Genomic DNA, 14839 nt, shown 5'->3' on the forward strand with positions numbered 1-14839 from the left:
AAGCGGAACTTCTACCAAGTGGGATCAAACCACGGCACAGCACTTCTTTGATGTTGGTTGATGCCTGGTCAAAGGTCAATGTTGAACTCCAAGGTTCAGTTGTGTTGAAAGCTACACGCGTCAAAGAATATGAATATGCTGCAATGGGAAGCTTCATGCAGGGCCAGGCTGGACTACTAACACATGCTTTTCAGAGCTTGACTGGTCCAGCCTTACAATTCAGGATCAACTAAGGATTTCCTGAAATGAGAACATTTATGGGAAATTCTCTCCCGATACCAGCGACGGTCAAACAGTCTGCAGTCACGTTAAGCTCTAAGGCGTCTAAGGCCCTCATTTTTCTTTTGAGTTAGATTTCATTTTAAAAATGATTTAAACTAGTGAAAACAGCCGATCTACAAGCACACAACGCCTCGCGGTGCGAGGCGTTGTGTGCTTGTAGATCTGCTGTTTTCACTACTTTTGTGCAACGGCCTTCTATGATGAAGCAGGGCTTTGCTTTGCGAAAACATGTACAAATTTGAAACTTGGAGATACAAGGTTTCTGCCCGACAGTGACGATTTACTTTGTTGGCCGCCCAGCCCCCAAAATGGAACGAAGGCCGACATTTTATTTAATTTTTTTTCCTAATGGCCGGCCTGGACCGGCCGGGAATGAACCGGCCGTTCGGGAGTTGTCTCGCTTTTCCCAATGGCCAGCACGTCCCTGGTGCCAACATAGTTGTTGCTCCTAGCACAGGTGGAGGACACACATCATGTGTTTGGGAGAGCTGGTTTGTTTTCACTCAGTGAAATGTTGCTGAACTAATTGCTGGTTATATCATGCTATTTAGTTGCAGCCATCTGGTCGCTGTGTATTGTGAATAACATTCTGGCTATTATAGTGCCACATAGACACAGTTTACAGTTTACAGTTTAGGCATTTAGCAGACGCTTTTAATCCAAAGCGACTTACAATAAGCAGATAACATCACAATAATAAACAAGATAATATGTCAGTACATCATCAACAATATAACAAAAGCAAATGGATATCTATCTAGAAAAAACACAATATAATCAATGTTCTAAAAACCTAAAAACAAAAACAAATGCTAACTAGCTTTATGTATGGTCATTGATTTTTTTCTGTAGAAAAGTATTGCTCTGTTGAATCTTCGCCAGGCCGGGTTGGCTACCCAGACAGAGTCTGCACATTTTGGAAGTCAATCACAGCCAATCAGAGTTGAATATGAAAAATCTGACTGATACATCTTGAACACAAACAAATACATATCTACAGTATATGTGTACAACAGTGCAATTTTGAACAAGAACACTTCAATTTGGTGCCAATGTGGTACAATCTCAAATAAGTCCAAGTCCATTCGATGAAGGGGGACAGGGAGAAGCATAATGCTTATCGAGCCCTACCCCTGCTGGCTCAGGTTGCAAAAATAAATGAAGTCATCATTGCACTGATCGCAGTGTTTACAGCACGCTCCAAGGATACATGAATTTAAATGATGTTTACATTCATACAGCATACCCTCCCAACATGTGTCTCTCGGTTCTCTGCACAGACACGCTCACACAACTCTCTCTCTTTCTCTTTGTAGCTATAAGGTATTATAATATGAGGTATAGATACTGTAAGTGATAATAATGGCATATTACGTCTATTAGGTGTTTTATTAACAACTAGCCCTTACCCGTTCAAAGATATGAGCTCCAAAATGATGTGCAGTGTGTGGGTTATGGGATGTGCACTGTGCATACAGTATATGAGGGATGGAAAGTAACTTTAACTGGTGCTTGCATGATAATATGTAGGAGCATCAATGTAAGAAATACCCATTTCGTTTAATGGCTACCACCCCCCCCCCCCCCCCCCCCAGCCCGCCCGCCCACCCGCCTGCGCACACACCCGCCTGCCTGCGCACACACACACACACACACACACACACACACACACACACACACACACACACACACACACACACACACACACACACACACACACACACACACACACAGCTGGTTAAACATGTTGCCTCATGCTAGATGCAGAATAGATTAGCCTCAAGCTAGATGCAGAATAGTTAGTTAGATAGTAGATACACCATAAAAATGCTAATATACAGCATACGATTTGTGAAAGTGACAAACGGGCTTCACAGTTATGTCAGGTGTGTTCATATGCTAATTGTGATGCGATTTCAGATCAATTGCTCCAGCCACTGATGAGAAACGCTGTTTCAGACACTCAGACATTCACAAAATTATAGTATAGATATTAACATTGCTTTATTATTATTGTATTATTTCATTAATTTATAGCCACGCTGCATGATATCAATGACAGTAGTATAAGGATGTATGATGTCATGTCAATACTTTATTTATGTATTATTTTGGGTTAATATAATAATAACAAATAATGACTAATGTCATATAGCCTAATAGGTATGGAAATAAATGTTCAGTCCAGTAGATATCAGTTGATTGAGTTTCCTCCGGTTTGTTGCGACCGCCAGGTCGCAGTTACTATGAAAAGCTCCACCGGCTGTCAGTCTGTCAGTCAGTCTGTCTGTCTGTCTGTCTGTCTGTCCGACACGTCACACTTTTGCCCTAGTCATAACTCTGCCACCGTTAGCCCTATCAATGCCAAACTTTGCACACACACTCCTTGGATGGCAAATCACAACCTTTTGAAAAACACATTTTTGGACACTGCTCCTACAGATTTTGGCCTAAAATCACACAAAGCGGTACACTATCTCTAAAATCATGTCATCAATGGATCTGTCCCATTTTCCATATTCCCTGCTGATTGGCTACGATTGCCTTCTAAAGTTTGTGTATGCAACCTCACCTGACAGTCGCTTATCTCCTGATTAGGGAGTCTTACTGGTAGATGTCAACAAATACATTTTTCATTTTCTTTTTAAATTGATAAATGTTAATACTTTGTTGAATATCATCAGCCAGCCCATTCCACAATGACAAGACGCAAGATGAAATACACATGATCTTGTAAAGTTATGGAGACAATGTATGTGAGGTTCAGTGGTGTAAAGTAAGTAAGTATATTTACTTAAGTACTTTACTTAATTTTGAAGTATTTGTACTTTACTTGAGTATTTCCAATTTCCAATACTTTTACATCTCGGATCCAAATACTTTTACTCTACTACAATTATTTGAAAACCAATAGTTACTAGTTACTAGCAGATAATATAAAACATACATTAATCCACTTTAGCCCTATTTTATACCTACGCTATTTGAAAATAGACGATCTACAAGCTCACAACGCGTCGCAACGCATTGTGATCTTGTAGATCTGATATTTTCTACTTTTACTTTTGGTACTATAACTACATTTTTTAAGTATATAGGCTATGCCAATACGTCCATAAGTCCATTTTGAATTCTGGACTTTCACTTGTAACAGAGTATTTCTATATTGCAGTATTGATACTTTTACTTACTGTACGTCAGAAATGTGAGTACTTTTTCCACCACTGGTGAGCAGGCACGTGCACACATAGACATAAAAGGGGGCTTGAGCCCCTGTCCTTTTATCAGTCTAAAAAGTGCCCTCTCCAGACCATGAATGCAGTTTTCACTATGGCGAAAGAAATGCAAATGCCCTCTTTCCATGCCATACCTGAAAGTGTGTATCAATCATTTAGTGTGTTATCAAGTACCAAAATTATTTTCTCGATATTTTCACCAAAAGGCCCTTTTAGAAATTTCAGCCCCTGCCTCTCTCACGTTCTCTGCACGTTCCTGCTGGTGAGGCGTATTCCCAGGAATTCAAAGTCACTGACTGGTTCCACATCAGAATCCTATCAGCTCCTTGGTTTTATCGACGCTGAGAGCAAGATTATTCTCCTGACACCATCGTGTCAGTGACCTGGCCTCGTCTCTGTATAGGCTGAGCCAAAACAGAGCCCTGTATGGTCCTTGTGTTTATGAACTTAACGTTTGTAAGCTCCTTATCAAATGAATAACAAAACCAGTACATTGATGCATGATTGACATTGTTTGAATACCCTCTTATAAGATGTGTAAGTATGTATGTATGTATGTGTGCATTTTCCCCCTCTCATTACAAATTCCTCAGTGATGAACGACACCATGGAAACTGATACAGGAGCAATATGTAGCCTACAGAAAGGTTCAACAAAGGAACCAAACATCCAAAAACAAGTTGTCAGACCAGAACTGGTGTGTTGAACTGAGCCATTTCCTTTGCCATGAAGATAAACCTTTATTGCTCCCTGGAGGGAAATGCAGCTATCATATCAGGAACAGCAGTGAGAATGAACACAAAAGAACAGCTAAGAGTAAGAGGAGTCAACAAACAAACAGACAAAAGATAAAAACAAGAAAAAAGATAACAAATAATAATGCACCGCAAATGCACAACTTATAAAGCTTATATATTGTCTATTTTAGCTATTCTTGAAAATATGAAATGTTTTGCCTATAATGAAGATGGCTAACAGTCATCTGCACAGAGGAGGCCAGTGTGTCAGTCACACTGTTATCATGATTGCGACCGAAGTTCACAGTTTACCATGAGAAATGTTGCAGCTTGTCTCTGTCTGTCTTTGTCAGTCAGTCAGTCAGTCAGTCAGTCAGTCAGTCAGTCAGTCAGTCAGTCAGTCAGTCAGTAAGTACACATTTTTACAGTCTATTGGTTGGTTCCCTTGTCACATATATGGAGATCCCTGTCCCAATGTTATCAATATTAAGGACATATCTGGGAATGCCCATAATATATGGGCATGTTTTGACATAACATTGTTGACTATCATGCAGGGGTCTCCATATATGGGTAACTGGTGCGATATACATCACTGGCCAGATGGACAACAATTGGCGCGCCCTGTCGCCCTGAGGCGTCTTACTAGTAATATCATAACGTGAACTTTCCCAAATACCACTGACCTCAGCACAAAAATAGTACAAGGTAGGATAGCAGGTGGAGTGGCTATCCTTTGGAATATCAAATATGACCCACTGGTGAAGGTGGTAAGACTTAATGTTGACCGGGCCATTGGGTTAGTGTAGAGATACAGTTTTCTTTTACACCATTTTAAATATTTACACAACTTGTGAGTCTTATAAGTCTGAGGATGAATTCTTGCATAGGTTAGCTTTTATTCGTTCTTTTTATTGAGGACAACTCAAGTGTCTATGTCATTGGAGACTATACTGCTGATATAATCTGACAGTAATTCTATATTTGCAAAACATCTGATAGAGTTTGTAATGACAGCAGTTTAATTTGATCTAGTAAAGCATTATTGCCTGATAACAGCTTTACTTATGTAAGTGAATCGTGGCTAGCTCTGGTCCATAGCATTATAGGAGTTAAGGAGATCTCCTTCTAACGCTATGGACCAGAGCTAAAGCGTGGCATACAACTTCTTGGCGATAGATCATTGTATGTCTACAGCGGATGCTCATGCCTCCCTGCCTGGTTCATTTAGAGATCATGTACGGGCTAGCCACTTCTGATCCAGTTCAGTTGATTAATTAAGAATGTCCCCCATCTGACTAGTGGTAGTGCTGTTAACACAGGGAAGCTGGATTGGACAAAACTGACCAAAGACAATAGTCAGACAATATATTAAATAATATAGACCTGCCTAGGGATTCCGATTCCCTAATGTGCTTAAATATGAACTGTACAAACCCACATTGTGCTACTAAACTGTGTGCCATGCATGTATGATAACACTGTGTCAGCTTTAATTGCCTCTAGTGAGCCCTTCTATAAATATCAGAACAAGGTTTTCTGAGCAACACTCTGAAGCCAGGGAGGTTTTTGAGCGGTGGTCACACCGTCTCCTATACGTGGCCGTGTGTGTATGCGTGCGTGTCTGTCTGTCTGTCTGTCTGTCTGTCTGTCTGTCTGTATGTAGCCTGCAATACCCTTTCTGACCACACATGTTAAGGGAGGGGCGCTGTTGTTCAGCCTCAGGCCAGGCACACTCACACTCACATTCACACACACACACACACACACGCACGCACGCACGCACGCACGCACGCACGCACGCACGCACGCACACACGCACACACGCACACACACACACGCAGCCTCCACCGCTCAGTTCACACCAGTGTGATTTTTAAACTCTGAGGCAGGTAGGCCTAGACACGGGGTGGAATTAGTGTAAAAACAAACAAATGCTAAATGTATTCATGCTCTTTTTATGCTTGTTTTATTAAGACAAAGGAGAACACAATGAGCGCTGATTCGCTTTGTGAATGCTGCAAAAAGCAACTACTTGTTGGTGGAAAGAGGTCAGGGCCAGGGTATGAATAACAATAAAACCTTACCATTTGATATTGAGGGTGTTTGTTGTCAAGACAAGGTTGCTAGATTGTGGCGCGAGCGTCACTGTAATCTCTTAAATTGTGTTAAAAGCAAGGCAGTGGTAATCGATAATGACCTTTCTGCAAACATGGTAGTCAAGTCAGCTGATGTTTCTGCTGCCATCAAGCCGGCAATAACAAGGCTTGACAATAACAAGTGGCTTGGACTGTATTACTGCAGAACACCTAAGTTTGCCAGCTATAGACGGGTTTCTGGTCCACGTCACGTTTGATTCGGTACCAAAATTAGCCAATGAAACCAGGCTTAACCAGCGCTCCCCAAAACAACAGGTTTGGGGATTGGACGGACTGATTACATGATACAGTCACCTGTGCATTTAGTCTCAATGTTTGTAAACAAGAAACCCGTCTATAGGCTCTGCGGCGCCGTACAGACATCTGCGTCACGCATCATCATCTTATCGTCTGAGAATGGCCACTGGGGGCGCCGTACTAATGCATTCTCAATGCAAGGTTGTTTGGTGTTTTGTCGTTGCCGTGTCTCTTCAAGAGCGTACAGGCTGCGGTTGAGCTAGAGACACGGCAACGACAAAAAACCAAACAACCTTCCATTGACAATGCATTAGTACGGCGTCCCCAGTGGCCATTCTCAGACGATAAGATGATGATGCGTGACGCACATGTGTGAGCGCGGCCTGCCGGGTCTGCCCACTGCTTACTATGCATGTTTTACAGGTATAGTTCATGATGTCCTTCCTGAAACCATTATGTCTGTACTGCTGGTGCCTGACAACTCCACACTATAACAAATAGGCTCATTTTCCTTCCTTAGATCTTTTATTTTAACTCGTACCGCGACTAGCGAGAATAAACAAATTGATTTGTATTATTGCGAAAATAATGTTACGTCATGTTGTAGCTTGTTGTAGTCATAAGGCGTCGGGTCTTCCTCTTTTCGGTTTAGGCCACACCTAGACCGGATCACATGGCCTGTTATACCAGGCTTTCCTCCGAGGTGGAGAGTCTGGTGATGCTAGGTTATTCAGAAAGTGTTGAAGCCACAGAGCTGCCCTACCAACAAGTATGGATCATTTAGATTACAAATGGTAAGTACCTATTAGAGATGGCAGATGTCTGCACTATAATGAAGAATTACCCGAAACATTCTGTTGATGAGTAAAGTAAACGTGGTGAGGGGCTGGACGCGAGGTTGATGCGGGAGCCTCTATATCTTTCAAATGGATGGTCGTGTATGGACAAGGATTATTTTCCCATTCTAGCACAGTGGTTCTCATTTTCGGGGCGCGACCCCAAAATAATCATATTTTAACTGGGGACCCCTCCCACCCTGACAAGCACCAAGTGTTCTTGAGGAATTAAAAAGTCTGGCAGTCAGTGAGTTAAAGGATAGTGGGTGGAAACTGTTGATGAAGAGTAGACAGTGGAAGCTGTGTTTGTGTGTGTGCATATGTGTGTGTCTTCTTTGCGTCATCTCTTGCTAGATAGTGAATGTCAATAATGTCCTGTCTTACTTCATGTGAGACACATTGTGAGATTCCAGAGTGACATGCACTCTGGAATGTCATTGTCATTGCATGGAGGAAAAGAAAGAGAGACAGAGTAAGAGAGATAGAGGAGGATGGAGAGGAAACACACACACACACACACACACACACACACACACACACACACACACACACACACACACACACACACACACACACACACACACACATTCATGAGTGCTGTGGTATTATTAGACATTGTACAGCAGAGCAACATAAAATGTCCTATTCTCAGTTTGAAAAAGGAAAAGGAAGTTCAAAGTATATATGAAAGATTAGGCTATATCAATAGGTGCATTTAGAGCTGAATTACTACAACACGTGTCTTTTCACTTTTCAGGGTAAATAATATGGAAATGGCTTTGGAGTCATGATTTTCTACTTTTGTTTATTCTTCTTTTGGCTTGACCAGTAGCACCATCTGCAGGCTCAGTCTAGCTATTGCATCTCTACATGTTCCCATTGTTGCTGGTTCAAAAGTTTAATGGTCAGTTGGTCACAAAAGAAAGAAAGAAAGAAAGAAAGAAAGAAAGAAAGAAAGAAAGAAAGAAAGAAAGAAAGAATACTGTAAGTATAGCCTTAAGTAAATAAGTAAGGCTAGTCTATACATACTGTATACAGAGTAAAGACTGCATAAAATAATTCTGCTTTAATACACACTTTAATATAGTAGTACATCCTAAAAACTACATTTGCATAAATCACAAAAATACTGCAGTAATAACTAGAACTGCAGTCTGTTGAGGTGCTAACTTGCATCTTGTGCACAAGTAGGCCATACAAGGCCTACTTGTGCGCCAGCAGAGCGCACCATGGCGCTCACCACTGTCATCACCATGACTGCGGTTTTCCCGGTGACCCAGCCTGAGCGCAACGGTGGGGGCGCGGGAGTGTGGGGAATTCTAGAACACAGTAACACACCACTGACTATTGCCGATGGAGAGGTTAGAATTATGTATTGAGAGAGGCACTCTTGGATAAAGAATGGCGCCTCAGAAGCTGTGTTCACATTCACTCTCCCATTAGAACAAATTAATGGACTCCAACCTGCTTCCGCCTCCTAAATATTGCACCCGATCGTAACAAGCCACAAAATATTCCCAAAATGTTCATGCTGGCTTTTTTCAGAGACTACGAATAAGGAGAACATCTACTTTATTAATGACCGTTCTCATGTCCCAGCAACACTCACAGGATCTATAGCACCAGTAAACACAGCGTTCCAGAGATTTGCGCCAGCGCCCACTTATGAGGCTATTTGTAGGCTTTGTGTACCATGTCGCTCTCTAGTGGCCCCAACCAGGATGTCCTGTCTTGATATATTAAAAACTCCTTGGTAGTACTGTGCGCTCTGCTGGTGCAAATAATTAAAAATCAAACCTCGGTTCGAAGTGAAGCGGTGAATCTGTTATAAAATTGTCTGGAGAGCCAAATTGTCATGTGAAGCTTGACTATATTAGGACTACTGTAGTAGTCCTAATATATTCAATGTGTTCTAGAGCTATGAACTCTGTACATTCGGTTCGAAGTGAAGTGGTGAACTTTTATTCTTTGTGTTCTAGAGCTTCAGAATTCTGAATGAATGAATGAAATATCTGGAGGGCTGGATTGTCATGTGAAGCCGCTTGACCAATCCTCAAAGTATGGTCTCATTGGACAGTTTTAATCATCCAATCATCAGACCGGGACGGACACTACACACATATTCTGGACGTACGGGACAGATAAAACCTGTTCATTCTGGACTGAAATGACCATATATGGACATGAGGGGACACACATGGGACACACATTTACGGACAGATAAAACCTGTTCATTCTGGACTGAAATGACCATATATGGACATGAGGGGACACACATGGGACACACATTTACGGACAGATAAAACCTGTTCATTCTGGACTGAAATGACCATACATGGACATGAACGGGACACACAAAGCCACTCCTTGGAAGCGGCCTTCACCGCTTCAAAAACAAAATGTAGGAAACAAAAGAATGAAGGCATCCATAAAAATGTGTCCGAGACCCGAGTCCCGAGTCAGTGTTTGGGAAACCAGTGATATATCTGAGTAATAGGAAGCAGGAAGTATTCCGTCATTGATGCCCTCTGAAAACCAAAACAAAGCCGGATGTCTATACAAGACAACCCTTGAAATACTTACATAAATATTAGGTCACAGAAACTCTGCCCTACAAAGCCAAAGTTTCTTTTTTTTTTTTTTGAACAAAAGGTGTTTATTTGCCATTCTGTCTCCATAAACATTCACAAAGTTATCAGCAAGTTATCAGCAAATAATCCACAAATAATAATAATAACATAAAAGCAAAATAAAAATAAAGATAAACACAAAACACACACATCGGCAAACATTAAATAAAACAATTTCGGAATTTGGAAGAAATAACATGGACACCACCAAATCTGATAGAAACAGATTTGGTGGTGGTGTATGCATGTATGTTCATAACTGTATTAAGTATATCCCCCGCCCTGACCTACAACACAGCTCTTTAGAAACTGTATGGGTGGAAGTGATTCTTAAGAAAGCTAAAAACATACTAATCGGTGCCATCTATAGACCGCCCGACCAAAATGATTTCTGTGAGTTACTGGAGGAGAGCCTTGCACCGGTGGACAATGTTGAAAAATACATTATTTGCGATTGGAACATAGACATGCTTCGTAAAGAAGCTCCTCTATTCAAAAAGTTCAATAAGCTATGTAATCAACAGGGTTTCACTCAGCTCATCACCAAGCCAACTAGGGTTACAGATAACTCTCAAACCACCATAGATCTCATTGTAACCACAGACAAATCTAAAGTCTCCGCGAGGGGGACTATTGAATGTGGTGGTCTAAGCGACCATGATATCATTTACTGCACCCGCAAAATACATAAGTCCAAAGCTGACGGCCACAAAACAGTTGAAGCTAGAAACCTCAAAACCTACTCTAGCGAAGCCTTTAACCACAAACTGGAGAAATCTGACTGGTCCCCAGTACTAGCTAGCACTCAGGTCGATGAAGCCTGGCTAGGCTTTAAATCCATTTTCAACACTACCCTAGACGAAGTGGCTCCTTTGCGTAGGGTCAGGGTTAAAGCCCGCTCACAGCCATGGTGGAATTCGGAAATCTGTGAATCAATGAAACTCAGAGACAAAAAATACTCTGAGAAACGCAAATATAATCACAAACTCAAAAAAGGCCCCGATAAACACCTTAAAGCCAAATTAGAAATAGTCAGTTTAGAGGCTAATAAACTGAGAAATCGGACAACCTCCTTAATCCTTTCTGCCAAAAAAAACTACTTGGATGAGAAAGTTGAGGAAAACATCCACAAACCACGAGACCTATGGAAGCTATTTAAAACCCAGCTAGGCTGTGGTGCTAAACTCAGATCCATAGCCAGCAACATATCCATCCAAACTCCCATAACCCTCCTCACTGATAGTCTTGATGTAGCCAAAAATCTCAACATCTACTTCACCTCCATGGCCAAAAATCTGGTCAATAAACTGCCCGCTCCATCTGGGCTGTTTGGTGTTAGGCACATCTTGAAATTCTACAGGAACCTTGGGGTATGCAAAGACAACTTTAAACTTGCCACGGTGTCAACTGATGAAGTGTTTAAAAAACTGCGCACCCTACCTCAATTCAAGGCCGCTGGCCATGATAAAATTGCCCCCAAATTTCTCATAGACTCAGCTGCCACCATTGCCCCAATCATTACCCATATTATTAATCTATCTATCAAGCAGGGTTATGTCCCCCAGGACTTCAAATTAGCCAAGGTAACCCCCCTGCACAAAAAGGCAGTAAACTTGACCCTGGCAACTACAGGCCAATCTCAATCCTTAGTTCCATCTCTAAGGTAATGGAAAAAATTGTCTATGAACAGGTGGCTAAATATCTTGAAGAGAATAAACTGATCTACGAGTTCCAGTCTGGCTTCAGAGAGTCCCATTCCACAGATACATGCCTCATCTATTTGAATGATTACATCAAACGTGAAATTCACGATGGCAAATATTGCGGCATGGTCATGCTGGACCTCCAGAAGGCATTTGACACCGTCGATCATTCTATTCTGATTGAAAAACTCAAAGCTATTGGTCTTGATAGCACAGCAGTGAGATGGATGCACTCTTACTTGGTGGGGAGGGAACAGATGGTGGAAGTCAACGGAACCCTGTCCCCCCCCCTCCCAGTAAACTGTGGAGTACCTCAAGGGAGTATACTAGGACCACTGTTGTTCTTAATATACGTAAACGACATGTCATCTGCTTGTGACTGCAATCTGTTTCTGTTCGCGGATGACTCGGCTCTCCTAGTCTCAGGCAGAGACATTTTGCAGGTTGAAAAGGCCCTTAACTGTGAACTTAACAAGATCTGCACCTGGCTCAATGACAACAGACTCTCAATTCACCTAGGCAAAACTGAATGTATCCTCTTTGGATCTAGTCAGAAACTTAGCCTAGTTGAGAACTTCACAATTAAAGTAGGTGACACTGTGATAGAAAGAAAAAACCACATCTGCTACCTGGGTTGCATCCTGGAGGCTAACCTATCCAGTGAAAAAATGACCACCAAGGTAATCAATAAAGTCAATCAACGAATTCGCTTCTTGCAAAGAGTTGCCCCACTGATCAATATTAAATCCCGAAAGACACTAGGAGGTGCTCTTATTGGGCCCCTCATTGATTACGGAGTCCTTGTCTGGTATCGCGACGCCCCAGCTGCCTTAAAGCTAAAGCTCCAAACAGCCCAAAACAAACTAATTAGGGTTGTGCTTGGTCTCCCTCCTCTGACCCACCTTACCGAGCACCACCACGAAAGCGTGGGGTGGCTCAAAGTAGCTGACAGAGTACAGCATCTTGCAATGGGCCTGGTGTACAAGATACACTACACCTCCAAGATTCCCATGTACCTGACAAACTACTTCTTAAAGGTCAAGGATGTTCACGATCATAACACCAGAGGCAGCTCCACTAATCATCATCAGCGTAGATTTAACACTAAACAAGGCGCTAACTCGTTCTCCTGCTATACCATCAACATGTGGAACGCCCTTCCACAAGCCCTAAAGGAGAGCAAATCCCTAGCCTCCTTCAAAATTGGTATGAAAAGTCACCTTCAGACAGCAGCTACCCGTGACTTGTAAATAGACTAAGCCCCCATGCTCCCCCCCCCCCCTTTTTCTTTGTATTCTGCCTTTTGTATTTGATGTTATGCTTTTGAAACTGATATTATCCTAGATAAAGTACTATGTTCTATCCGTCTGTCTTTCAATGTTATATGAGATACTTAAAGTGTGGTTCCTGTGGAAATAAGCCTCGGCTTTCTAGGATCTCCTTTTAGTTGACCTTGTACCAGTGATTTGTACTGTCATGAAACTGTACTTTTTTCTATTGCAAACTTCTAATAAATTCTTCAATCAATCAATCAAACAGGACATAAACTTGGAATCAGAACAACACACACTCAAAATCTCACAATAGCATGGCAACTACATTTACATTCATACAGGGAGGTTCAGATAACATATTACCGGGGCCCAGTTCTTAAGGAAAACATCGAACTTCATCTGGAGCTTAGCAGTGATCTTTTCCATAGTGTACACTTGAATCAGTCTCGCGTGCCATTGATCAATTGTAGGTGGTAATGATCTCATCCAGGCTAGGGTGATCATTTTTCTAGCTATCAGCAACTTTTAAACGCATTTATCAGTGATTTTCTTTTTCGCATGCACTTACTGCACTGGCAAGGTAGTGCAGAACTGATATGAAAAGATGAATTTAACGGATATTTCAGTTAAAAAAAAGTTTTCTTATTGTATCGTCTACTCTTTTGTGAACACCCTGGACAGATTTTAATTTGCTTGATTCAATATTTAGATATTTCGTGTTAATTTCCACTCCCCTAAATAAATAAATGAAAAAAGGTTCACTCAGATCTCGGTCAGATCACGTAATAGGAGGGTAGTATGAGTCACCAGAAAAAAAATAACGGGTGTTTTTAATGAATCTATCATGGTTTGACGTTTGAAGTTAGAATGGGTTTGTATAGGGGCCCTAGGCGGGGAGTGTGTCTGAGTGATAAAATGAATATCAAATATCTAAATATTGAATCAAGCAATTTAAAATCTGTCCAGGGTGTTCACAAAAGCCTGATTAGATGATAAAATGACCAAACATTTTTTTGAAAGTGAAATATCTCTTTAAAGGAGTAGTTCACCGCCCAAATGACTTTTTCCATTGATTACTCACGCCATAGAGACTTCAGTTCAATAATATTTTTAGTTTTTTGCATTCCTAAGACAAAACATTGATTATAGTAAACTTACCCTTTCCCCATCCAGTGCCATGCATTTGGGTCTCCATCCAGTGCCATGCATTTGGGTCTCCATTCAGGGCCATGCATTTGTGTCCCCATCCGGAATCAGTGGGGGTAAATTTACTATTAATCACATCTTTGACTTAAGACAAATACAAATATATATATATATATTATTGAACTCAAGTCTTAATGGCAAGAGTAATCAATAGGGAAAAAAGTCATTTTGGGGAACTACTCCTTTAAAGGACAACTTTGTTTTTTTACAAGGGTTCATGTTTTAGATTGTAATTATAGAGAAAAGAAAAAGTGAGTAACCCTTAAGTGCTGTTCGGGTCATTTTGACCCGTTTTACATTTTCATTTGGAAAAGGTAGAAGTTTAATTTTTTTCCACCTGAAACTCACTGGCCTTAAAGATTCTTCTGAGATGAACATGTAACAAAAATATTTTTGCACTACACCCATGCTACACCCCCCTCATATTTTTTGAACCTTTAGTGCTGTTCGGGTCATTTTGACCCGGAAGCACAGATGCACAGAAATACACAGTATTATGCCAAAACACAGACACACAGTCACCCCCACTTCTAACACCC

Source organism: Nannobrachium achirus (assembly GCF_963921795.1).
Source record: "Nannobrachium achirus genome assembly, chromosome: 14".
Classification (NCBI taxonomy): Eukaryota; Metazoa; Chordata; class Actinopteri; order Myctophiformes; family Myctophidae; genus Nannobrachium; species Nannobrachium achirus.